The sequence below is a fragment of the Hemiscyllium ocellatum genome, unplaced genomic scaffold (assembly GCF_020745735.1).
Source record: "Hemiscyllium ocellatum isolate sHemOce1 unplaced genomic scaffold, sHemOce1.pat.X.cur. scaffold_3849_pat_ctg1, whole genome shotgun sequence".
NCBI classification, from domain to species: domain Eukaryota; kingdom Metazoa; phylum Chordata; class Chondrichthyes; order Orectolobiformes; family Hemiscylliidae; genus Hemiscyllium; species Hemiscyllium ocellatum.
In genome coordinates, this window is record NW_026868684.1 from 1 (window position 1) to 24,597 (window position 24,597).

The window sequence follows — 24,597 nt, forward strand, 5'->3', positions numbered from 1 at the left end:
AACACACCTGCCTGGCCAACACCTCTGTCTCATGCTTACTGCAGTGTTCCAGTGAAGCCAGAACATACCAAAATACCAAATATTTCAAGGACTGCAATTTCCCCTCCCATGTGGTCAATACCATCCAATGTATCTCCTCCACTTCCTGCACCTCTGCCTTTGAAACCCACACCTCCAACTGCAACAAGGATAGAACACCCCGCAAGCTCCCCCCACCCACCCCAAGTCCTTACCTTCCACCCAGATACAACACATCAGCTTCTGCCATTCCCACAAGCTACAATCAGACCGCACCACCAGATTCTGAAGGGGTTTGACAGAATAAATACTGATGTGTCTGAGGGTAAATACTGAGGGGGGAGTCTGAAACCAGATTCTGAGCCAGTCACAGAATCAAGGGTTCTGTTTCGGATTCATCACGTTTAAGGCAACACAGACACGGGTAAGGGGTTTCAGTAACAATGGAGCTGGAGTGAGGAGGGGACAAACAACGTTTAAGAGATTGGAATTCCTGGTGTTTGGGATTGTGTAAACGTCTAATCAGAAGGTCAGCTTCGCGTCAGAAACAACTGCAATATTGTGAAGAGTGAACTGCAATATTGTGAAGAGTGTAGTTCTGCTGTATAGTTCTCAGTGAGAGGGAGGGGCTCAGCAGTAAGAGAAAGGAATTGGTCAGGCAACGGGTTTAACCATGACAATGTTTCATTGGAGGAAACTGCACCTAATCGAGTAGTGGGAATGTGGTTAGCAGCTTGATAACTGAGTAACAGTGGAGTAATGGAGAGGGATGACGGGGAGGGAGAGCTGGGCATTGTCAGTGTACATGTGAAACCCAACATGGTGCTTTTGCACAATGTCACCTCCTGTCAGTATGTAGAGGAGATACAAGAGGGGCCAAGGATAGATCCATGAGGGACACCAAATGCAAGGAATTCAGAAAGGAAAGGGAGAGTGGAGATGGAGCAGGATTTTTCAACAACCATGAGGTCAAATATTAGTTTTTCACAGAATGGGAGAGAAGGACATAACCAGAAAAGACAGAACAAGGAACAATATCTGTGAATCGGTGACGGAGACTGATGAGGAGGGGGAGAAAAGAGAGTTGGAAACTCTATGGTTTACTGAGATGAGGGTAAAAGGGTCAAGATGAGCTCTGATAAGGCTTGACCGGGATTGGAGAAAGTTTGGACAAAATCCGGGAACACCACGCGAGGCAGTTTGACTCAGTGGGAGGGAGGGAAGCAGCAGATCGGATTGTCTCAGTCTTAGTGACAGAGAAACTCCATGTGCTCCAAACTCTTGTTGTTGGAGGGAAGGATGGAGGAGACAGGATGATGGACAGTGTTTCACAAAGAAACAAAACCTGGGTAAGTGATATTTAAAGTGAGTGAACAAACCTAATGTATTTAACTTTTACCCAAAATATTAAAACCAATGACAGAAATCCTGGTTCGAATCCCAACTTGGCAGATGGTGGAATCTGAATTCAAGAAAAAATAACTGGAATTAGGAATCTCCTAATCTCCATGGAACCATTGTCAATGGTGGAAAAATATCCTGCCAACCCGACAGTGGCCCAGCCAGCTACTCACTGTATTAATCACTGCAAAGTCTCAACAAAGGAATGAAACTGGATGGACCACTCAGCATCTGACAAGGCACCAGAAAATACAACCACAGAATCAGCCCTCTCGATGGTGCAACGTCCTCCAGACTAACATCTGGAGTTTGGTGTCAAAATGTGCAGAGCTGTCTCACAGACCAATCAAGGAACAGCCTGACATACTCATACTCATGGAATCAACTCTTACAGACAATGTTGAAAATGTGTTGCTGGAAAAGCGCAGCAGGTCAGACAGCATCAAAGGAGCAGGAGAATCGACGTTTCGGGCATGAGCCCTTCTTCAGGAGCCCTTTTACAGACAATGACCAGATACCACCATCACCATCCCTAGATATCGAGAGTGTGGTGATGGAAAAGCACAACAGGTCAGGCAGCATCCGAGGAGCAGGAGAATCGACGTTTCGAGCCTAAGCCCTTCATCAGCCTGACCTGCTGTGCTTTTCCAGCACCACACTCTCGACTCTGATCTCCAGCATCTGCAGTCTTCACTTTCTCCTGAAATCTCTGGATATGTCCTGTCCCACCAGCAGGACAGACCAGGCAGAGGTGGTGGCACAGACAGGGAGGATTTGCCCTCTGAGTACTCAGCATTGACTCCGGACACCAGGAAGTCTCATGGCTCCTGCTGATTACCACGCTCCGTCCTCCCTTGGCTGATGAATCACTTCTCCTTCATGTTGAACAACATTTGGAGGAAGCACTGAGGAAGTAAAATGGTGTCAAACGTACTCTGGGTACAGGATTTCAATGTCCACAATCGAGACTAGCTCTGCAACAGAATTACTGACTGAGCTGGTCAGGTCCTAAAGGATATAGCTGCTCAACTGAGTCTGCAGCAGGTGGTGAGGGAACCAACAACAGGGAAAAACATACTTGATCTCATTGTTATGAACTGACCAGCTACAGATACATCTGTCCATGACAGTATCGGTACGAGCGACCATTGCACATTCTTTTTGGAGACACAAGTCTTGGCTTAAAGTTGAGAAAAACTTCCATTGTGTTGAGTGACACTATCACCGTTCTAAATGGGACAGACTTTGATGAGATGTAGGAACGTAAATTGGATCTCCCTGAGGCACTGTGGGACATCAACAACAGCAGAACTGTACTCCAGCACAATCTGTAATCTCATGGGTTTGTAAATCCTGCTCTCACCCATCACAAAGGACAGGAAAGGAGGGCATGCCCAGAGCAGCACCAGGCATAACTAAAAATGAAGTGCCAACCTGAAGCTACCAAACAGAACCATCTGCATATCAAACAGCATCAGCACCAAGCAACAGAGTTAAGTGATCCCACAACCAATGGATCAGATCAGAGCTCTGCAGTACTGCCACACCCAGTTGTAAACGGTGATGGACAATAAAACAACTCACTGCAGGAAGCATCACAGATATCCCCACCCTTACTGATGGAGGGGCCTCACACATCCATGCACCAGATAAGTCAACAGCATTTGCAGCCAGAAGTGGGATGCTCCATCTCAGCCTTCTCCAGTGGTTTCCAACATCACAGATGTGAGTTTTAAGCCAGTTTCATTCAGTTTGAATAACATCAAGAAGTGGTTAAGTAGTGCAAAGGCTACGGGCCCTGCCAATATCCTGGCAATAATACTAATGGCTTGTGCTCCAGAACTTGCCACCCGCCAAGCCAAGTACCGCTCCAGCACTGGCATCTACTGACATTGTGGAACATTGCCCAGGCATGTTCAACAGAAAACACAGGGCAATCCAACCAAGCCAATTTCCCTCCGTCAGTCCACACTCGATCAGCAGTAAAGTGATGGAAGATGTCACCAACAGGGCTACCAAGCAGCAGCTGCTCAGCAACAGCCAGCTGAGTGACACTCATTTCAGGCTCCACCATGGCCACTCAGCTCCCGATTGTGTTACCGCCTGATTCACAACCTGACAACCAGCTGAATCCCAGAGGTGTGGTGAGGTGAGGGGGACAAGACCACTATTTCGAGCTGATTCTAACATTGTATTAGCTCATATACTCTCATCCACCTTGTGTTATCTCCAGACTTCCTTATACAAACACACTCCTGGCCAACTTCCCACATTCAACCTCCCTGTTATCTCAAGAAAAACTAAATCTCTGCCCAAGTACTTCCTCGTACCAAAACTTGTTGATCCATCAAAAGGCTGCTATTCATAATCAACAACATAGAGCCACAGAGATGTACAGCATGGAAACAGACATTTCGACCCAACCTGTCCATGCCGAACAGATATCCCAACCCAATCTAGTCTCACCTGCCAGCATCCGGCCCACATCCCTCAATTTAAAATTCTCACCCTTGATATAATTCCTGGTTGTGACCATCCCTAGCTCGCTGTATCACACACCCTTTGAGACCTCGACAACCCATTCTGTTCGAGACTCCCAATGATCTGTTAATTCATTACCTCACCTGTGTGGCTGCTTTTACAGTTGCCAAAGCAACAAGGTCTGAAATTCACAGCCAAAACCTCACAGGTCTGCTTTCCTCCTTTAAGACATTCCTCAAAACCTACTTCTCTGGCCTTGTCTAAAGTTCCCAATAATATTTTTGTGAAATTATAAGCATGATAATAAAACTACAAACTGTTCCTGATTTGGACATTATCTTCAAATCATCACTGTTGCTGTAATGTCTCTTACCCAACCACATTGTGGGAGCACCTTCACCACACAAACTGCAGCTGTACAAGAAAGTCAAACATCACCCTCTCCCCAGGCAACAGGGCTTTGGCATTAATCACTGGGATCTGTGGAAGGAGAAACACAGTTGATGTTTCAGGGAGTGCAAAACGGATTACAGGGAACGAAAATGATGCAGAATTTATAGTCAGAAACGGAAGGAAAATACACTTGCTCATCGGAAAAAAAGAATTCTTGACTGTCAAAAATTTTCCAGAAAAAAAATTAATAAGCAGCACACGGTCAGAGGCTGGGCGGCAGTGAAAAATTAACGTATAAAAATGTCTGTAAAAGTAATAGTAAAATACACCCATTGTTCGAGACTGAGGAAGCTAGACATTAACAAAGTGGTCATGAGGGAGCCCAGAGATGAAGCAGAACAGTATAAGCTGTTATGATCCCACAGTCATAGAGATGTATAGCGCCGACACAGACTCTTCGGTCTAACTCATCCATGACAACCAGGTATCCGAACCTAATCTATTCCCATTTGCCAGCACTTGGCCCATATCCCTGTAAACGCTTACTCATCATATCATGTGTCTATTTAGACGCCTTTAACAAGTTTTATCTGTACTAGCCTCCACCACTTCCTCTGGCAGCTCATTCCACCCACTGCATGAGTGTTGTCCTTTAGGCCCCTTTGAAATTTTATCCGTTCATCCTAAAGCAATGCCTCTACTTCTGGACACCATCACTCCAAGGAAAACACCTTGTTCATTTACTCCATTCATGCCCCTCTTGATAGTATAAACCTCCATAACATCACAGCTCAGCCTATTGCACTCCAGGGAAAACAGCCCAGCCTCCAACCTCAAATCCTCCAACACTAACAACATTCTTGGAAGTCTTTTTTGAAACCTTTCAAGTTTCACAGCACCCTTCTGATAGGAGGCAGGCCAGAACTGCACACAATATTCCAAACGTGGCCTAACGAATGCCCTGTACAGCAACATGACCTCCCACATCCTGTACTCAATGCTCGAACCAATAAAGGAATATAAACTGAACACCTTCTTCACCATCCTATCTGCCTGCAACTTGACTTGCAAGAAACTATGAACCTGCAGTCCAAGGTCTCTTTGTTCCGCAAACGTCTCCAGGGCCTGGCCATTCAGTGTATAAGTCCTGCACTGATTTGCTTTTCCAAAATGCAGCACCTCACATTTATCTAAATTAAACCCCATCTGATCAATATCTCATTGTAATCTGAGGTAACCTTCTTCATTATCCACAATACCTCCAATTTTGTATGACCTGCAAACTCATTTCCGATACCAAATCATTTAAATGAATGACAAAACAAATCCAGAAATAAACATCCATTTCTCTGAGTTTGAATGTGCTCTGTAAATCCTGCCCAATGACTCTGTACCACAGAAAGGCTGCACATGCGCCTGGCAGCACCTTGCCCCCTACAAAGCTGGCAGTTCCGCATGTATCCAGTGAATTCTTGCCCCGAATAAAGATGGTGACGCGTACACATACCTGCAGCCACACTGAGGCAATTCCCCATTTACTGAAAACACGAGACTGGGACGTTACAAAATATATGTGTTTTCCGATGCGCACATTGTGTTTGTAAAACCTCTCCACTCACACAGAACCTCTCTCACCTCCTGCGGTTCCACAGACAGCCTTGATTTTTGCAGGTACCTATTCTCTGCCTGGTTACTCATTTGTCCTTAGTGTGTTTGTACAATCACTTTGGATTCTCCTTAAACCTATTTCCGAAAGCTATCTCATATCCCCTTTTTGCCCTCCTGGTTTACCTCGAGTATACTCCTACTGCCCCTATACTCCTCTAGGGATTCTCACAAACACAGCTCTCTGTCCCTGCCAAATGCCTCCTTCATTTTCCTGACCAGGCCCTCAATTTCTTTCGACAGGCAGCATTCCCTACACCTACCAGCCTTGGCCTTAACAGGAACATACTGTCTATATACTCTCATTGTGGCAGGCCTGTGGAGGCAATGGCAGATGAGGACAGAGAAACAATCATTCCCAGTAAAGAGGCAATGTTGGGAAAGATAACCGCCTCAAGGTAGCTGGGTCTCCTGGCCCTGATGGAATGCATTCGAGGGACTAAAGGAGATGGGGGTGGGCGGGGGGGGGGGGGGGAAGAATAATAAACTCGTGATAATTCACTAAAATTTGTTGGATTCTGGGATGGTTTTGACAGACTGGAAGCTGCAAATTGGTGCCACTATTTTTCAAAAAGGACCTGTTAGCTTAACTTCTGCAGTGGAGAAAATGCTTGAATCTCTCAAGGAAGTAGTGGTGAGATATCTGGGTAGAAATTGTCTCATTTCGCAGACACAGCATGGATTCATGAAAGGCAGGTCACGTTTAATGGATTTACTGGAATTATTTGAGGATACAATGAGCGCGTTGGACAAGGGGGAACCGGTGGATGTGGTGTACCTGGATTTCCAGAAGGTATTCGATACGTTGCCACACAAAAGGCTGCTGTATAAGGTAAAGATGCACAGCATTATGGGTAATTATCATTGATACAGGATCGGTTCACCAACATAATAAATAATGGGGATAAACGGGTGTTTGGATTAGTGTTGACACTACAACTGTTTGCAATTTACACAAATGTTTTGGAATTGAGGACCAAGTGTACGGTGTCAGAGTTCACATTTGATACAAAGATGAGTAAAGCAATGTCTGCAGAGTCCATTGCAAGTCTGCACAGGGATACAGATCAATTAAGTGAGTGGGTAAGGATCTGGCAAATGGAGTTCAATGTTGGGATATGTGAGGTCATCCATTTGGGTCGGACTAACAGCAAACTGGATGATGAAATGGTGAAAACATGCAGCAGGCTGCTGTGCAGAGGGAGCTGGGTGTCCTTGTGCATGAATCACAGGAAGCTGGTTTGCAGGTACAGCAGGTAATTAAGGCAGTGAAGGGAATATTGTCCTTCATTGCCAGAGGGATGGTTATGCTGCAGCTGTACAGGGGGCTGGGGAGGCCACACCTGGAGTACTGTGTACAGGTTTGATCCCCTTACATTAGCAAGGATGTACTGGCACTAGAGGGAGTGCAGAGGAGGGTCACTAGTTTGAGTTGGGAGTTGAGAGGGTTGGTGTATGTGGAGAGATTGAGAAAACATGTTCTATACTCATTGTAATTTAGAAGAATGGGACGTTGGATAGGAAACAAATAAAATTATGAGGGGAGGAGATAAGACAGAAGCAGGGAGGCTATTTCCACTGGGGACGGGTCCAACTCCAGAGCCTCAAAATAAGGGGGAGCAGATTTAGGACTGAGATCAGGAGGAGCTTCTTCAGCTAAAGGGTTGTGAATCTGTGGCGTTCCCTGCTGACTGCAGCATTTGAATGCCTTTCAGGCAAAATGTAGATTTGTGAACAGGAAAGGAATTAAGGGTTATGGTGGGAGATCGGGAACGTGGAGCTGAGGCCATGAAAAGATCAGCCCTGATCTTATTGAATGGTAGAGCAGGCTGGAGGGGCCAGGTGAAAGTTCTTGCCTCGTGCCATCAAAATCAGCCTTTGTCCAATTCAGAACCTTAACATGTAGATCTGGTCTATTATTTTCTGTAACTATTTTAAAACTAGTAGAATTATCAGAGAATCCCAACAGTGTGGAAGCAGGTCATTCAGCCCATCACACTGATACTGACCCTGAGAGCCTCCTCACCTCCCCCAGTAACATTGCATTTCCAGGGCCACCCAACCTACACATGCCTGAACATTATGGACAATTCAGCCTGGACAATCCACCCAACCTGCACATCCCTGAACACTGTGGACAATTCAGCCTGGATAATCCAACCTATCCTGCACATCTTTGGACTGTGGGAGGAAACCAGAGAACCCAGACAAAATCCATGCAGAATACCCCAATAAGGTGGTCATCCCTTTCTTATTTCCCAGTTCCAACGAACTAACTTCAATGGGCGTACTCCCAGCAATATCTTCCATAAGCAAAAACATAATGCTATCCTGAATCAAAAATGCTACTCCCCCTCCTCTCTTGTCCCCCTTTCTATTCTTCCTATAGCATCTATACCCTGGAACATTAAGCTGCCAGTCCTATCCATCCCTGAGTGATACCTCTGTAGTTGCTATAATATCCCAGTGCCATGTTCAAAACCATACCCTGAGCTCATCTGCCTTCCCTGTCAGGCCTCTTCTATTGAAGTAAATGCAGTGCAACTGCTCAGTCCGACTTCATTCTGTGCCTTGCCCTTGCCTGCCTTGACTATTTGACTTCTGAACTGTACCAGTCTCAGACATACTCTTTCCTCACTATCTTATTGGGTTTACACCCACTCCCTCACTGGTTTAATGCCTCCCGAGTATCACTAATATCTCCCTGTCTGGATGTTAACACCTTCCAATTCAGGTACAATCCATCCTTCTTATGCAGGTCAACTCTACTCCAGAGGAGATCACAATGATCCAAAAAAAATGTGAATCCTTTTCCCCTGCACCAGCTCCTTAGCCACTCATCCAGCATCTCCTCCTCCTCTGTAATATGGACATTTTTCAAGATGTCACCATTTATTTCCCCACATTCTATATCTCCCATGTACTTCTTCACAGTAAACACTGATGCAAAACACTGGTTTCCTATCTCGCCCATCGCCTGCAGCTCCACACAATGGCTGTCTTGCTGATCTTGGAGGGTCTCTATTTTCTCCCTAGTTAGCCTTTTTTTCTTCATGTATTTATAGAAGCCCTTCGGATTATTCTTAAACCTATTCGCCAAAGCTATCTCACGTCCCTTTTTTGCCTCCTGATTTCCCTCTTAATTATACCCCTACTGCCTTTATACTCAATTTTTTTGGATTGGAATAAATGCAAAATATAACAACCTGACAAAACAGACGAGGGCAGGACTTACTCTCAATAAAAGTAGGGCCTTGAGTAGTGATATGGGAACAGAGAGACCGAGGGCTTCACGTCTTTGAAGTTTGTGTGACATGTAGACAGGGTGGTTAATAAGGTGCTAAGCACACTTACCTTGATTGTTCAGACCTTGGAGTACAGGAGTTGGGACGTTATGTTGGGGATGTACAAGATGTTGGGGAGGCCTCTTCTGGAATACTCTGTCCAGTTCTGGTTGTGCTGTTATAGGAAGGAGATTATTAAATTGGAGCAGGTTCAGAAGAGATTTACCAGCATGTTGCCATGAATGGAGGGATTGTGTTCTAAGGAGAGGCTGGATAGGCTGGGAATTTTTTCACTGGCGTGCACGAGGTTGAGGCGTGAGCTTATTAGAGGTTTATAAAATTAGAAAGAGTGTAGACAGGGTGAATAGCCGGGGAGAGGGGATTCAAAACACGGGTGCATTCATTTTGAGAAGAAATGAGAAAGATTTGAGAAAATACATGAAGGTTTTAATAAAAAAGATACACGTGTGGAATGAACTTCCAGAGGAAGTGGTAGCTGTGAATACAATTACAATATTGAAAAGACATTCAGATAAGTACATAAATAGGAAATATTTGGATGGATGTGGTCCAAGCGGAGGCAGGTACAATTAGTTCAGTTTGGAATTATGGTCGGCATGGACTGGTTGGACCACAGGGCCTGTTTCCTTGCTGTATAACATTATGACTCTAATCCTCACGATCCCTAAATTCCTCCATCCTCAACTCGCCTGATCAATGTCACCTAAACCATCCTCACAACTCTTCCTTATTTATATAATTCCTCACTAGCCACAGAACGCTCCCTATCTCACGTCCTCCAGTTTCTCAAATCTCTGCGATATGTGCCTTTCTTTAGTTCCAACCTTGAGGATGCCCTCATTCACTCCGATTGGTTGGAGGACAAACTCGTACGACCTGGTCCTCCAGTACTGCCCTCTGGCCCTATTGGCCTGCGCTGACATCACTCACCTCACAATGGGCCCCGGATGATTGGTGGGATCCTCCCTCTCTCTGCTCTGGGATGAGCTTCATCATTCACAGTGAATGGGACAGTATCACAGAGCACAGGGGCTGGGGGCTATTCAGCCCATTGGGGCTGTACTCTCTCCCTCTAGAAATGCTGCAAATCTGTCCCAATTCCCTTCCCATTTGCCCATAGCACCCCAAATCTTCCCTTAAAAGTAAAATTCCAAATCTGTTTATGAATAATTGCTGAGTCTGTCCAGCTGCCGTTCAGACTATTCCAGATGCTCAGAACTTACTGAAGAACATAATGTTCACATATTCACTTATTATTTGCCAATTACCTGAAAATAGTTACTAAAATTGTGACATTGTTAACAATTCCCCTCTCTCTGAAAATTAAATATCTTAGAAACAAATTTGCAGCTGATCAAAATCACTGCTTAACCTTCTCAGCTCCAAGAACAATTATCTGTGCTTCTGCTAGCTCTCCACAAAAGAGGAACACATCTTATTTTCATTTATTAGTGTCATAGAGATGTACAGCACAGAAACAGACCTTTGGTCCAATTTGTCCATGCCAACTAGGAATCCTCAACAACTGGAGCCCCATTTGCCAGCGATTGGTCCGTATCACTTGAAACCCTTCCTATCCATGTACCCAATCAGATGCCTTTCAAATGTTGTAATTGTATCAGCCTCCACTACTTCATCTGGCAGCTCATTCCACACACACACCACACACAGTTTGAAAACGTTGCCCCTTAGATCCGTTTTAAATCTTTGCCCTCTCAACTTAAGCCCATGCGATTGTTTTGAACCCACCTAACTGGGGGAAAAGACCCTGGCTGTTCACCGTATCCATGCCCCTCATGATTTTATAAATCCCCATGAAGTCACCTCTCAGTCTTTGACTCTCCAGGGAAATTAACCCTGGCCTATTCAGCCTCTCCCTGTAGCCCAAATCCTCCAATCCTAGCAAAGTCTTTGTAAATCTTGTCTGAACTCTTTCAAGATTCACAACATCCTTCCCAGAACAGGGGATTTCGAACTTAAAACATAATTCCTGAAATGGCTTAATCAATGTCCTGTCCAGCCACAATTTGACATCCCAGCTTCTGTACTCAATGCATTGACCAATAAATATAAGCATACCAAACCCCACCTTCACTAGCCTGCCTATCTATGACTGTACTTTCAAGGAACAATGAACCTGCACTCCATGGTCTCTATGTTCAGCAACATTCCCAAGGACTTTACCATTAAGTGTATAAGTCCTGCCCTGATTTGCCTTTCCAAAATCCAACAGCTTACATTTGTCTAAATTGAACCCAGTCTGCCATTCCTCGCCCCAATGGCCCATCTGGTCAAGATCCTGTTGTATTCTGAACTAACCTTCTTCATTGTCCACTACACCTCCAATTTTGGTGTCTTCTGTAAACCTACTGACCATATCTCATATTCACATCCAAGTCAATTATTTAAGGACCCAATATCCATTCCTGCAACACGCTGCTGCTCACAGGCCTCCAGTCCACAAATCAACCCTCTGCACCACCCTCTGCCTCCTACCTTCAAGCCAGTTTTGTATCCAAATGGCTAGTTCTCTCAACATTTCATGTTATCTAACCTTGCTAACCAGTCTGCTTTGTGGAACATCGTTCAGTGTCCATATAGACAACATTCACAATCTGCCTTCATCAATCATCTTTGTCACATCTTCAAAAAAAACTCAATCAAGTTAGAGAGAGAATTTCCCACACACAAAGCCATGCTATCTATCCCTAACCATTCCTCGTCTTTCCAAATACATGTAAATTCTGTCCCTCAGAATCCATTCCAACAACTTGCCTGCCACTGACTTCAGGCTCACTGTTTCTTGTTCCCTGGCCTTTCCTTACCACCTTTTTAAATAATGGCACATGCCTTCCAGCACCTCACCTGTCACCAATGACAATATAAACATCTCAGGGAGGGGCACTGCTATCACATTCCTAGCTTTCCACAAATGTCTGGGATACACCTTAACAGGTCCCAGGGATTTATCCACCTCGATATGATTCAACACATCCAGTACTACCTCCTCTGTAATATGGTCAGGAGGCGGGCAGCAGTGGACAATTCATTTACTGAAAGGTCTGTGAACATAATAGTAAAATACTAAACAGAGCAAAAATACACTCAGAGACTGAGGAAGCTAGATAGTGAACAAGTGGACATCAAGGTGCTCAGAGGCGAATCGGAGCAGTTTTATGATCCCACAGTCAGAGATGTCTAGCACCGAAACAGACTCTTCAGTACAACCCATCTATGCCAACCAAATATTCGAACCTAATCTATTCCCATTTGCCAGCACTTGGCCGGCATCCCTCTGAACCCTTCCTATTCAACTGCCTTTGAAATGTTACAATTTTTGTTGCCCTTTAGGTCCCTGTTGAATTTTCCCCCTCACCCTTAACCTATATCCTCTAGTTCTGGGCTCCACCACCCCAGGGTAAACACCTTGTCTATTTACGCTATCCATGCCCCTCACGATTATATAAATCTCTTCAAAATTACACCTCAGCCTATGACACTCCAGGGAAAATGGCCCCAGTCCCTATTATGCCTCTCCCTGCAACTCAAATCCTCCAACCCTGGCAACATCCTTGAAAATCAATTCTCAAACCTTTCAAGTTTCAGTGCCTCCTTCTGATAATAGGGAGACCAGAATTGCACACAATATTCCAAAAGTGGCCTAACCAATGTCCTGTCCAGCTCCTGTACTCAACGCTCTGACCAACAAAGGGAAGCATACCAAATGCCTTCTTCACTGTCTTATCGACCTGTGACTCTACTTTCAAGGAACTGTGAACCTGCATTCCAAGGTCTCTTTGTTCAGCAAGACTCTCCAAGACCTTACAATTCAGTGTGTGAGTCCTGCTCGGATTTGCTTTTCTAAAATGCAGCACCTCACATTTATCTAAATTAAACCCTATCTGCCACTCCCCAGCCCATTGGCCCATCTGATCAATATCCCATTGTATTCTGAGACAACCTTTATCACTGACCACAATACCAACAATTTTGGTGTCACCAGCAATCTTACTAACGGTACCGCCTCTATTCACATCCAAATCATTTAAACGAATGACGAAACAAATCCAGAGAAAAAAAATCCATTTCCCTGGGTGTGAATGTGCTCTGTGTAAATCCTGCCCCATGACTCTCTATCAGGGAGAGCTGCACATACTCCCCTCTGAACTTTGCCCCCTACAAAGATGGCGGCTGCACGTGTCCAGTGAATCGTTGCCCCGAATAAAGATGGCGGCACTGACTCGAGTCAATCGCGAAATGAGGCATTTTCCGGTTTACTGCAAAAACGAGACTGTAAATTTCAAATTTGTCTTTTCCGATGTGCACCAAATGTTCGCAAAACCTCTCAGCCCAGACCGTCACCGTTTCCCTCCCGCTTGCTGCTGTTTATTTCTTTCCTTACCGACAGCTCTCCGCCCGCACAGCCGCGCTGTCCGCGAGGATGATCACGTGGTATAATCAAGTCCCGCCTCTCATTCACTCTGATTGGTCGGAGGGCCAACCGCCTCGCCAGGTCCTCCAGCCCCGCCCCTGTACTTCCATTGGTCCACCGCTGACATCAATCATCTTGTGACCATTGTTGGCTGGAGCATGCGCACTGCTTCCTGGTTTTTGTTGCTCTGCATAAGTTACAAGAGTGAGGGACAAAGTTAAAAACACACAACCACCTGATGAAGCAGCAGCAGCGCTAGTGCTTCCAAATAAACCTGTTGGACTATAACCTGGTGTTCTGGGAATTTTAATTTTGTCCATCCTAATCCAACATCAGCACCTCCAAGTCACGAGTGAGGGAGGAATGTGTTATAAGTGATTTCTGTCTAGGTTTTCTGAATCTCCGGAGAATAGTTCCTGACACTTGGCTAACTATTCTAACTCTAGGGATCTGATTCAGAACAACCGGGTCCTGCCTCCGAACTCTGCCAACCGCGGACTGTCCTTTAACCCTTGTGTCAAGGGAGACTGTCCACAAGGTTAAGTTCAAAAAGGCGAACTCCAAGTTGACTGGTATCAGCCCTTATCCCCACCGGCTGTCACTTTTCCCGTGGCAATTCGAAATACTGCGAGACACACACAGACAGAGCAACAGATGTTTATTCAATCTTCGAAGATTGGGCGAGTTCCAAAAAGGACTTCGGAAATCGCAACGGGAGATTTTACAGCACTAATACTTATACATTATTTTTCCATTCAAATACATTGGTGATAATTTCATTGGTTTAAACATCTCACGCTATGGATTTTTCTTACATTAAAAATCATTAATGACAATTCCATTGGTTAAAGCATTTCACGCTTTTCTCTGCCAATTTCTTTAATTAAAATGTTATATTATTTTACAATTTCTGCTACTAGTTATAACATTTATTGATGTCATGAAAAGAGCTTTCATTGTATATTGCCCTCTGTGTCTAACTGAAGCATTCCTTGGTTTCTTGCCCAAGGTTACCATGTTCCTGGCATAACAGAGGTGACTTCTAGTTCATGCTTCATTATGGCCTAGTCGATCATTAGTTTCATAATTTAGTTTTTATTCATTAAACCTCAGTTTTAGTACAGTGAGTGTGTGTAGGTGTGTGTGTGAGTGTGTGTGTATGTGTGTGTGATAGTGTGTGTGTGTGTGTGTGTGAGAGTGAGTGTATGTGAGTGTGAGTGAGTGAGTGTGTGTGAGTGTGTGTAGGTGTGTGTATGTGTGTGTGTATGTGAGTGTATGTGTGTGTGTGTGAGTGTGTGTGTGAGTGTGTGAGTGTGTGTAGTGAGTGTGTGTGTGAGTGTGTGTGTGTGTGTGTGTGTGTGTATGTGTGTGTGAGTGAGTGTGTGTGTATGTGTGTGGGATATGTGTGAGGTGTGTGTGTGTGTGTGTGTGAATGCATGAAACTGCAGAAATTACATTAACCATATCAATTGTATAACATAAGAACTAGGAACAGGAGAAGACAATCCTGCCCTTTGAGCTTGCTCTGCCATTCAATAAGATCATGGCTGATCACTTCGTGGACACAGAACCATTTACCCATGTTCTCACCGTATTCTTTAATTAATTATTTCTGTTTTGAAAAAAAGCTACCTTAGCTTTAAAAACGTTTACTGTACAAACATCAACTACTTCCCTGGGCAATGAATTCCATTGAGGTTAAGAAGTTCCTTTCCAATTCAGTCCTAAATTTGCTGCCTCTAATCTTGAGGTGATGCCATCTTGTCCTAGATTCACCTGCCAGTGGAAACATCCTCTCTACTTCTATTTTATCCATTTCATTCATTATTTTATATGTTTCCATTCTTCTGAATTCCAATGAATATAATCCCAATCTACTCCGTCTCTGTTAAGCCAACCCCCTCAACTCTGGAATCAACCTAGTTAATCTCCTCTGCACCCCCTCTCGTGCCAGTACATCCTTTCTCAACTAAGGAGATAACAACTACATGGAGTACTCCAGGTGTGGCCTCACCAGCACCCAATACAGCTGGAACATAACATCTGCTTTTAAGCACAATCCCTTCAGCATAGAAGGACAAAATTGCATTTGCCTTCAGAATTGATTGTTATACCTGGTGACCAACCTCACGCAGTAGGATACTCAGGTGCCTCTGCTTAGCAAAAATGCAACTTTTTAAAATTCAATTAATAATCTCTTTTTAATGTTACTCCAACCAAACAGTATGACATTACATTTATGAACATTATATTCCATATGACCGACCATTGCCCACTCACTCAATGTATCTATGTTCCTCTGCAAAGTTCCACAGTCCTGCGCACACTTTGTCCTGCTACTCATCATCGTGTCATAAGCAAACTTTAACACCCTAAATGTGGTCCCCAACTCCAAATCATCTGTATCAATTCTAAATAATCGCAGTCCCAACACTGATCCCTGAGGCACACAACTAGTCACTGATTGCCAGCCAGGATAATATGCATTTATCCCCACACTTTGCTTCCTGTTAGTCAACCAATCTTCTATCCATGCTAATACTATACCCCTAATGCCATATACCTTTATATTATGCAACAGCCTCTTGCACAGCACCTTTTTGAAGGCCTTTTGGAAATCCAGGTACACTGCATCCACTGGGTCCACATTGTCCAACTTGCTTGAAATGTCTTCATAGAATTCCAAAAGATTTTTCAAGCATGACCTGCCCTTCATGAACCCATGCTGTATCTGTCCAATGGGACAATTTCTATCAAGTCCCTGCTATTTCTTCCTTGATAATAGATCAAAGCATCATTCCCACTATAGAGAAGAAGCTGTCTGGGGTATAATTACCCATCTTTTGTCCACCTCCTTTTTAAAACAGTGGCGTCACTTTTGCTGCTTTCCAAACTGCTGAGACTGCCATGAAGTCCAGTGAATTTTGGAAAATTACTGTCAGTGCATTTGCTATTTCTCCTGGGATACATTCTGTCAGGGAAAAGAGAATTTTCTATTATTAGCTCAATTACCTCCAACAGTCCAAAACTAGGTGTTCTGTAATAATGATAGCTTCCATATCCTCACCTACCTTTGTGTCTTTGTTAATTACTGGCAAGATATTAGTATCCTCCACTGTGATGTCCCGGAACTAAATGCTCCTTCTCTTTTTCCAAAAGACCAACGTTTACTTTTGCCACTCTTTTCTCATTATTTATGTTTATAGAAACATTTGCTATCTGTCTTTATAGTCTGTGCTAGTTTATTTTTCTCATGTTCGAGCTTACATTTCTTTGTAGCTCTTCTGTGGCTTTCTGTTGACCTTTAAAGTTTTCCCAGTTCTAGTTTCATGCTGGTTTTGGCCACTTTGTATGCCTTTCAATTTGATCACTTTCCTTAGATACCCATCGTAGAGAACACCTTTTCTTACAGTCCTTCCATTTCACTGGAATATACCTTTGCTGAGGACTTTGGAAAATGTCTTTGAAAATCTTCCACTGCTCATCAACTGTCCCACCATAAAATCTTTGTTTCCAGTCTACGTTATCAAGGTTCTCCCTCATTCTATTGTAGTTCCTCATGTCCAAGCACAGGACCCAGGTATTAGGTTTTATCTTCACACTCTCCATATGTATTAAATTCAACCATACAGTGATCACTTCTTCCGAGAGGATCCCTAACTCTGAGGTCACTAATTTTTCCTGTCTCATTGCAGAGGGTCAGATCTTGGATAGCTTGCTCCCTTGTAGATCCATTTCATACTGTTCAAGTAAAATATCACAGATACACTTAATGAACTCCTCATAGCTACCCTGACTAAGCTGGTTTGACCAAAATACATGTACATTAAAATCACCCATGATAATAACCGTACCATTTTTACAGGCATTAGTTATTTCTTGTTTATTGCCCATCCCAATATGATGTTATTATTTGGTGGCCTATACACTGCACCTATCAGTGACTTTCTTGGTAGAATTTTGAATGCATCATTCCTGTTTCTCCTAATGTATGGCAAAAACAACAACTACTCATATTGTATGGAATCTTTCACAATGGCAAATCTCCTAAGGTACTTCATGGATGATCAAAACATTGATTAAGCAGAATGATTTCCAAAAAAATCTTAAAGGAGGATAGAATAGGTTAGGGAGACGATTTGACAGACTTCTGCCCTTGACACTTCCAATTGTGGAGTGATGCAGATGGGGCAGGTTGGAAAGGGAACATGCAAAGGGGAAATGGAGGAGTGCAGGCAGTGTATAAGGTCTTAAGGACAGAGGAGGTTCCAGACTGAGTCTGTCTGTGATAGAGAGTATGGCTGCCTCATGGAGTTTGAAGCTCTGCAATGGGTGCATGCAAGTCATGTTAGTCGAGGATAGTATAACGGTGGCTGAGATAGCTTTTCATGAGGACTTGTCTCCTGAGGTAGTGTGGGCTGAGGTTAGAAACAGAAGGGGAAAGGTCACACTGCTTGGAGTTTTTTTATAGGCCTCCACAGAGTTCTAGGGAAGTGGAAGAGAGGATTAGCAAAATTATTCTGGGTAAGAGCAAAAGTCCCAGGGTGGGCATTGTCTATAAACCTCAGGCACATGCGCAGTTTGGTTCCTATGTAGCGCATGCGCAGTGTCACATTGATCAGGACAGAGAGAGACATGGAGCTGCTTCCTCCGGCAGCGGCTGCGATCGGCTTCAGAGAGCGGCGCTCAGAGCCGGGGTGTGGGAGCCTCGCTGGGAGAAAGGAGCGGAGAGAATTCACAAGTGCGGGATACAGGTTAAAAAAAAACAAAAAAGCCCCTCCAGGCCCGGGGAAGGAGGTGGCGGTCTCTGATCAGGGGAAGCGGCCCAGGGTCACGGCCGCCATTTGTTTGAGGGAAGAGGGAGCGCGGGCCTCAGGGCCGCCATGTTGAGAAGGTCAAGGTGCAGGAGGGCGGGGCTCTCGGGGTCTGTAGAACAATCAGAGGAAAGGGAAGCCCCATTGTTCCTGATGAATTCCATGAACACAGCGTCACTGGGCGGTCCCGCAGGAATCTCCTCTCTCAGTCCCTGCTGTGATGTTTCACCCCAATCACAACCAGCAGCTCTCCTCCTCTCTCAGCTCCCCTTCTGTCCTTCCTGCAGCATCTGTCCCCTGGGGCATTGAGCTGCCTGTCCTGTCCCTCCCTCAGCTGTTGTTCTGTAATCCCTGTGATATCCCAGTCCCATCCTAGATTACTTCACTAAAGACATGAAACATTTAATTCACATTCAATCATTTACAATGGTGGGATTTGAACCTGTGTCCAGAGAACATTTGCTGAGTTTCTGGATAAATTGTCTCACAATAATGCCACTAGGCCATCACTTCACCTTCTCACAGGTTGGGCATCCCAGCACAAGTGTTTGATCCTGTACTCTGGTGATATCACTCAGTGTCGCTCCATGGGCATGGATAGGATAAATAGGCAAAGTCTTTTCCCTGGCGCTGGGGAGTCCAGAACTAGAGGGCATAGGTTTAGGGTGAGAGGGGAAAGGTATAAAAGAGACCCAAGGGCAACATTTTCACACAGAGAGTGGTACGTGTATGGAATAAGCTGCCAGATGATGTGGTGGAGGCTGGTACAATTGCAACATTTAAGAGGCATTTGGATGGATATATGAATAGGAAGGTATTGGAGGGATATGGGGCGGGTGCTGGCAGGTGGCACTAGATTGAGTAGGAATATCTGGTCGGTATGGACGGGTTGGACCGAAGGGTCAGTTTCCATGCTGTACACCTCTATGACTCTATGTGGTATCCCTCATTGTGTGGGTCTAATTGCTGCCCCTGTCACCATCTCTCACTCTTGTAGCTACTCCAAATCCTGAGCCAACAGAATTCTCCACTCTAGAGAGATGAGGCAGCACAGGCCAGGATTGGAGACTGGGTTTTTCCAGATCTCTGTGGGCTCAGTGCCATTCTACATGTGTAACCCTCATAGCATCAGTCTAATTTCCCATTCTGCCTATTTCTGTGTCTTCTACAGGTACCCAGGGAGTTCCTGACTCAATAGACTTGACAACTGCTGGTTGGGAAGATGATTGGTCAGCCAGAGAGACAAAGGTCAGGGAGGTCGGGAGCCTTGAATAAATTCTGCCGCCAGATAAGATCACTCAGCGCACAGAGCAGAGAGCAATGAGAGGGCTCCAAACATCAGCTAACAGGACATGAGATAGATATAATGCTGGAAAGGAGCACAGTACTGACACACCCCAGGCTCAGGTACCACCTTTACTTTAAGTTTTGTTGTATTGGGACAGCATCGGGAGTTCCCAGTTTTTCAATCCAGGCCTGTGCTGTCTTGGTGAACATCAGGACAACAGAGGGGAAAGCAGGCCTCCCATGAGAGGGTAGTAATGCTTCCTGGGTCTTTCTGTTCCCTATTCCCTCTCCAACACTGTATCGATGGCTTGTCTTGTGGACCAGTGTCTTCAATCATTCTAACACCAATAACAGTTCCTATCTCTGTCACCTCCTTCCCTCTCACCAATTACTTCACATATTTGAAACCTCCAGTCCAGATGACCATCCATATCGCTGTAACTTGCTTCAGTCTCTACAACATGCCTTGTCTCGGTAGTCTCCTCCTCCAATAACTAGAAACATTGGGTCTGTTTCTGTGCGGCATGACCTTTCGGCCGAGGTTTCCGAAATGGAATGAGTCGCGTTTGCCTGTGTTTGGCTCAAATCCCTTCAAGTCAGGCAGCATCCAAGGAACAGGAAATTCAACGTTTCGGGCATAAGTCCTTCATCAGGAATGAAGGGCTTATGCTCAAAACGTCGAATTTCCTGTTCCTTGGATGCTGCCTGACCTGCTGCGCTTTTCCAGCAACACATTTTCAGCTCTGATCTCCAGCATCTGCAGACCTCACTTTCTCTCCAAATCCCTTCAAACCTTCCCCTCTCCATGTACCTGCCCAAGTGCCTTTTCCATGTTGTAATTGTACTTGTTTTCACCATTTCCTCTGGAAATCCATTCCGTCTATGCACTATCCTTTGTGGAAAATGTTGCCCCTCAGCTCCCTCTTTAAATCCTTGCTCTCTCACCCCACGTTTATGCCTCTAGCTTTGGACTCACCTACCCTTGGAAATTCACCTTACTTAGGCCCTACATTGTTTCATAAACCTTTATAAGGTCACCCCGTGGCCGCCTCTGCTCAGGAGAAATATTGACGACAATGTTACCAATGTCTCCAACTCGTGTTCAATGCTCTGACCAATGAAGAAAAGTGTGCCAAATGCTGTTTTTCCCACCCTGTCCCCCTGTGATGTCACTTCCAAGGAACAATGTAACTGCACCCCTTGGTCTCTCTCTGTTCGACAACACTGCCCAAGTCCCTACCATTAACTGCATTAGTCCTCTTGGTTTGACTGAACTAAATTTAACACCTGAATTAAACTCCATCTTTCATTCCTTGATCCATTGGCCCAGTTGATTACCATCCCCTTCGAGAACTATATTCCCTGCCCACTCTTGCACTTATCTTTGTATCCACAAACATTATAACAGGGACTCTTATATTTTAGCTCAAAATGTTGATGTAAATGATGAACAACAGTGGTCCCAGCACCAATCCTCACAGCACATTGCTGGTCAGAGGCCTCCAGTCTAAACAACAACCCTCTCCCACCACCCTCTGTCTCCCACTGTCATCCCATTGTATATCCCATTGCAGGCTAGCTCTCCCTGACCCCTTGTGACCTACCCTTACTAACCAATGTATCATGCTGCACCCTAACCAAGGGTTTGCTGAAGCCAGAAACAACATCTGTTGCTCTGCCTTCATCTATCTTCTTAGTCACATCTTGAACAAACTCCAGTCAAGTTTGTGAGACATGTTTTCCCACGCACAAAGCCATGCTGGCTGTCGGTAATCAGTCCATATCTTTCCAAATGCATGTAAGTCCTACCTCGCAAAATGACCTCCAACAACTGACCCACCCTGATGTCTGGTCATCAGTCTGTAGTTCCCTGGCTTCCTCTTGCAGCCTTTCTTAATTAATGACACAACATTATAATCATAGTCAGAGAGCCATACCGCATTGTTTGGTTAATGCTAACTATACTCTAAAACGGATCTCATCCCACCTGCCTGTTCCTGGATCATATCCCTTCAAACCTTTCCTATTCCTGTACTAATCCAAATATCTTTAAACATTGTAATTGTCCCCACATTCATCCCTTCCTTGGAAAGTTCATTCCACACGCATCCCACCCTCTGTGTAACAATGTGTCCCCATGTACTTTTTTTAAAATGTCTCTCCTCTAAACTTAAGAATGTAGTGCCTTGTCTTGAAACTCCCCTGACCGTGGGAAAAAACAACTCCCATTAACTCTATCTATTCCCCTCATTACTTTATAAACTTATATAAGGTCATCTGTCAACATTCAGGTTTCAATGAAAAAATACCAACCTATCCAGCCTTTCTTTATAACTGATACCCTCCATAACCAGCCACATCCCAGTAAATCTCATCTGAACCCTCTCCAGCTTAATAATATCCTTCCTATAACTGGGCGACCCGAACTGGGCACAGTATTCCAGAAGAGGACCAAAGGATTGAGCAGTGAAAGCAAGTGTGGTAAGCAAGTTTTTTTATTAACCATCCTGTCTCTCCATGTTGCAAACTTCAAAGAATTATGTACCTGAACCCTGAGTTCTACAACACTCCCGAAGGACCTACCATTAATTGTATAAGCCCTGCCCGTGTTTGTTGTACCAAATACATTCCCTCACATTTATTCAGATTGAACTCCATCTACAGTTTTTCAGCCATTCACACATTTCATCAGGATGCCTTTTGTAATCTCAGAAAACCTTCTTCACTGTCCACAATGCCACCTTCCAGTCTACCTGCCTCTCACACATGGTACAAATATCTCTGCTAGGGGCCCTACAATGTCTTCACCAGCTTCCCACAATGTCCTGAGCTACATTTGATCAGGGCCTGGGGATTTATTTACCTTTGTGTTTTAAAACTTCCAGCACCTCCTCTTCGATAATGTGGACTCATTTCAAGACATTGGCTCATAGAGATGTACAGCATGGAAACAGATCCTTTGGACCAACTCCTGCATGACGTATCTAGTCACATTTGCCAGAACTTTGCCAATATCCCTCTAAACCCTTCCTACTCATACACCCATCCACATGCCTTTTAAATGTATTTCTATCAGCCTTCACTATTTCCTCGGCAGCTTATTCCATACACTCTGCAGGAACCAATTGTCCTTTAGGTCCCTTTGAAACGTTCCCCTTGCACTTTAAAGCTATTCCTGTTGGTTTAGAATCCTCCAGCCCTTGGGAAAAGACCTTGTCGATTGACCCTATCGCTGACCATCATGATTTTAAACACCTTTATCAGGTAACTCCTCAGCCTCCCATGTTCAAGTGAAAACAGCCCCAGCTTATTCAGGCTTTTCCCTGAAGCGCAAACCCTCCAACCCTGGCAACATCCTTGTTCATTTCTTCTGAACCCTTTCATGTTCCATAACATCCTTCCTGTGGCATTGAGACCAGAATTGCGCACAGTGTTCCAATAATAGTCAGGACAAACACTGTTTAGTTCCCTGAGCTCCCCAGTCTTTATCCACAGTAAGGTCCAAAGTGAAATATTTGTTTTGAATCTTGTAATTCCACACATCGTTGGCTTCATTGATCATTAAGGATACCGGTTTTGTCCCTTGCTCTTCTTTTGCTCTTAATACACTTGTAGAATCTCTTTCAGTTCTCCTTAACTTTCTCTGCCAAAGCTATCTCATGTTCCCTTTTTGCATTCCTGATTTCCATCCTAAGTGTATTTCTACAGCCCCGATGCTCCTGAGGGGATTCCCTTGAGTCAGCCAGTTATATCTGACATGTGCCCCCTTTTTTCCTGACCAGAGCCTCGAAACTCAGCCAGTGTTTCCTAATTCTGTCAGCATCGAGCTGCACACTAACAGGAACATGCTGGTGCTGAATGCTCCTTTTATCTCGTTTTAAGATATTCCTCCTTGCCAGACTTCCCTTTACCTGCAAATAGCCTCCCCAGATCTACTTTAAAAATTCCTGTCTAATACTATCTTGCTCCATTGTATAACTTGAACTTGTGGACTAGGCCTGTCCTTTTCCATCGCAATTTTCCATCGCAATGACTGGGAGTTTCTGGAACAGGCTTAACAAATTCCTCCCATCCAAATGCTCAACACTGCGGCAGTCCCAGTCCGGGTCTGGAAAGGTTAAAATCTCCGACTGCTACAAACCTAATATTCGAACAGATATCTGAGATTTCCTGACATATTTGCTCCTCCATCTCCCATTGCCTATCGCTGTAGTACGACCGTAGCAAACTGATGACCAATTTCTATTTCTCAGTTCCACCAATATCGCTTAACTGGGCGATCCTGCATGAATACTCCCTCTAGGTACTGCTGGGATTTTCCCCCCAATCAAAACCACCAGCTCTCCCCTGTTTTGCCTCCTGTTCTATCCTTCCTGCAGCATCTGTCCCCTGGAACATTGAGCTGCTGGTCCTGTCGTTCCCTCAGCTGTGTTTCTGTAATACCTACAACATCCCAGTCCCATGTTCCCATCCATGCTCCGGGTTCATCTGCCTTATCTGTCCGGCCCTTTGCATTGAAATAAATGCAGTTTAATTCATCAATTTTCCCTCATTGCCTGCTATGTTCTTGCCTGCCTTGTCTATTTATATTGCTCTCTTGAACATTTGTACCAACCTCAAATTTCTTTCTGGCCTTACGACTGTTTGGGGTCCCACACACCTGCCAGATGAGTTTAAATCCTCTCGAGCAGCTCCAGCAACTCTCCCCACCAGGATATGGGTCCCCCCTCCTGCTCTCAGTTCAGGTGTCTTCCCCACCCTGTCTGCTTGTGCTGACATATTCAGACATCCAGAGATTTGT

At 44.7% G+C, this 24,597-nt stretch overlaps 1 long non-coding RNA gene across 2 annotated transcripts; it reads right to left on the bottom strand.

The window, feature by feature from the left end:
- Positions 1-4,291: 4,291 nt before the first annotated feature.
- LOC132813562 (uncharacterized) lies at positions 4,292-13,790 on the bottom strand. Of its 2 annotated transcripts, none has more exons than XR_009644106.1 (3): positions 13,666-13,790; positions 9,313-9,417; positions 4,292-4,380 (listed from the first exon to the last, which is right to left on the bottom strand). It is a non-coding gene; the product is annotated as an uncharacterized LOC132813562 (long non-coding RNA). The 2 variants fall into 2 exon arrangements; XR_009644107.1 differs by lacking the exon at positions 13,666-13,790 and adding an exon at positions 11,818-11,894.
- Positions 13,791-24,597: the final 10,807 nt, after the last annotated feature.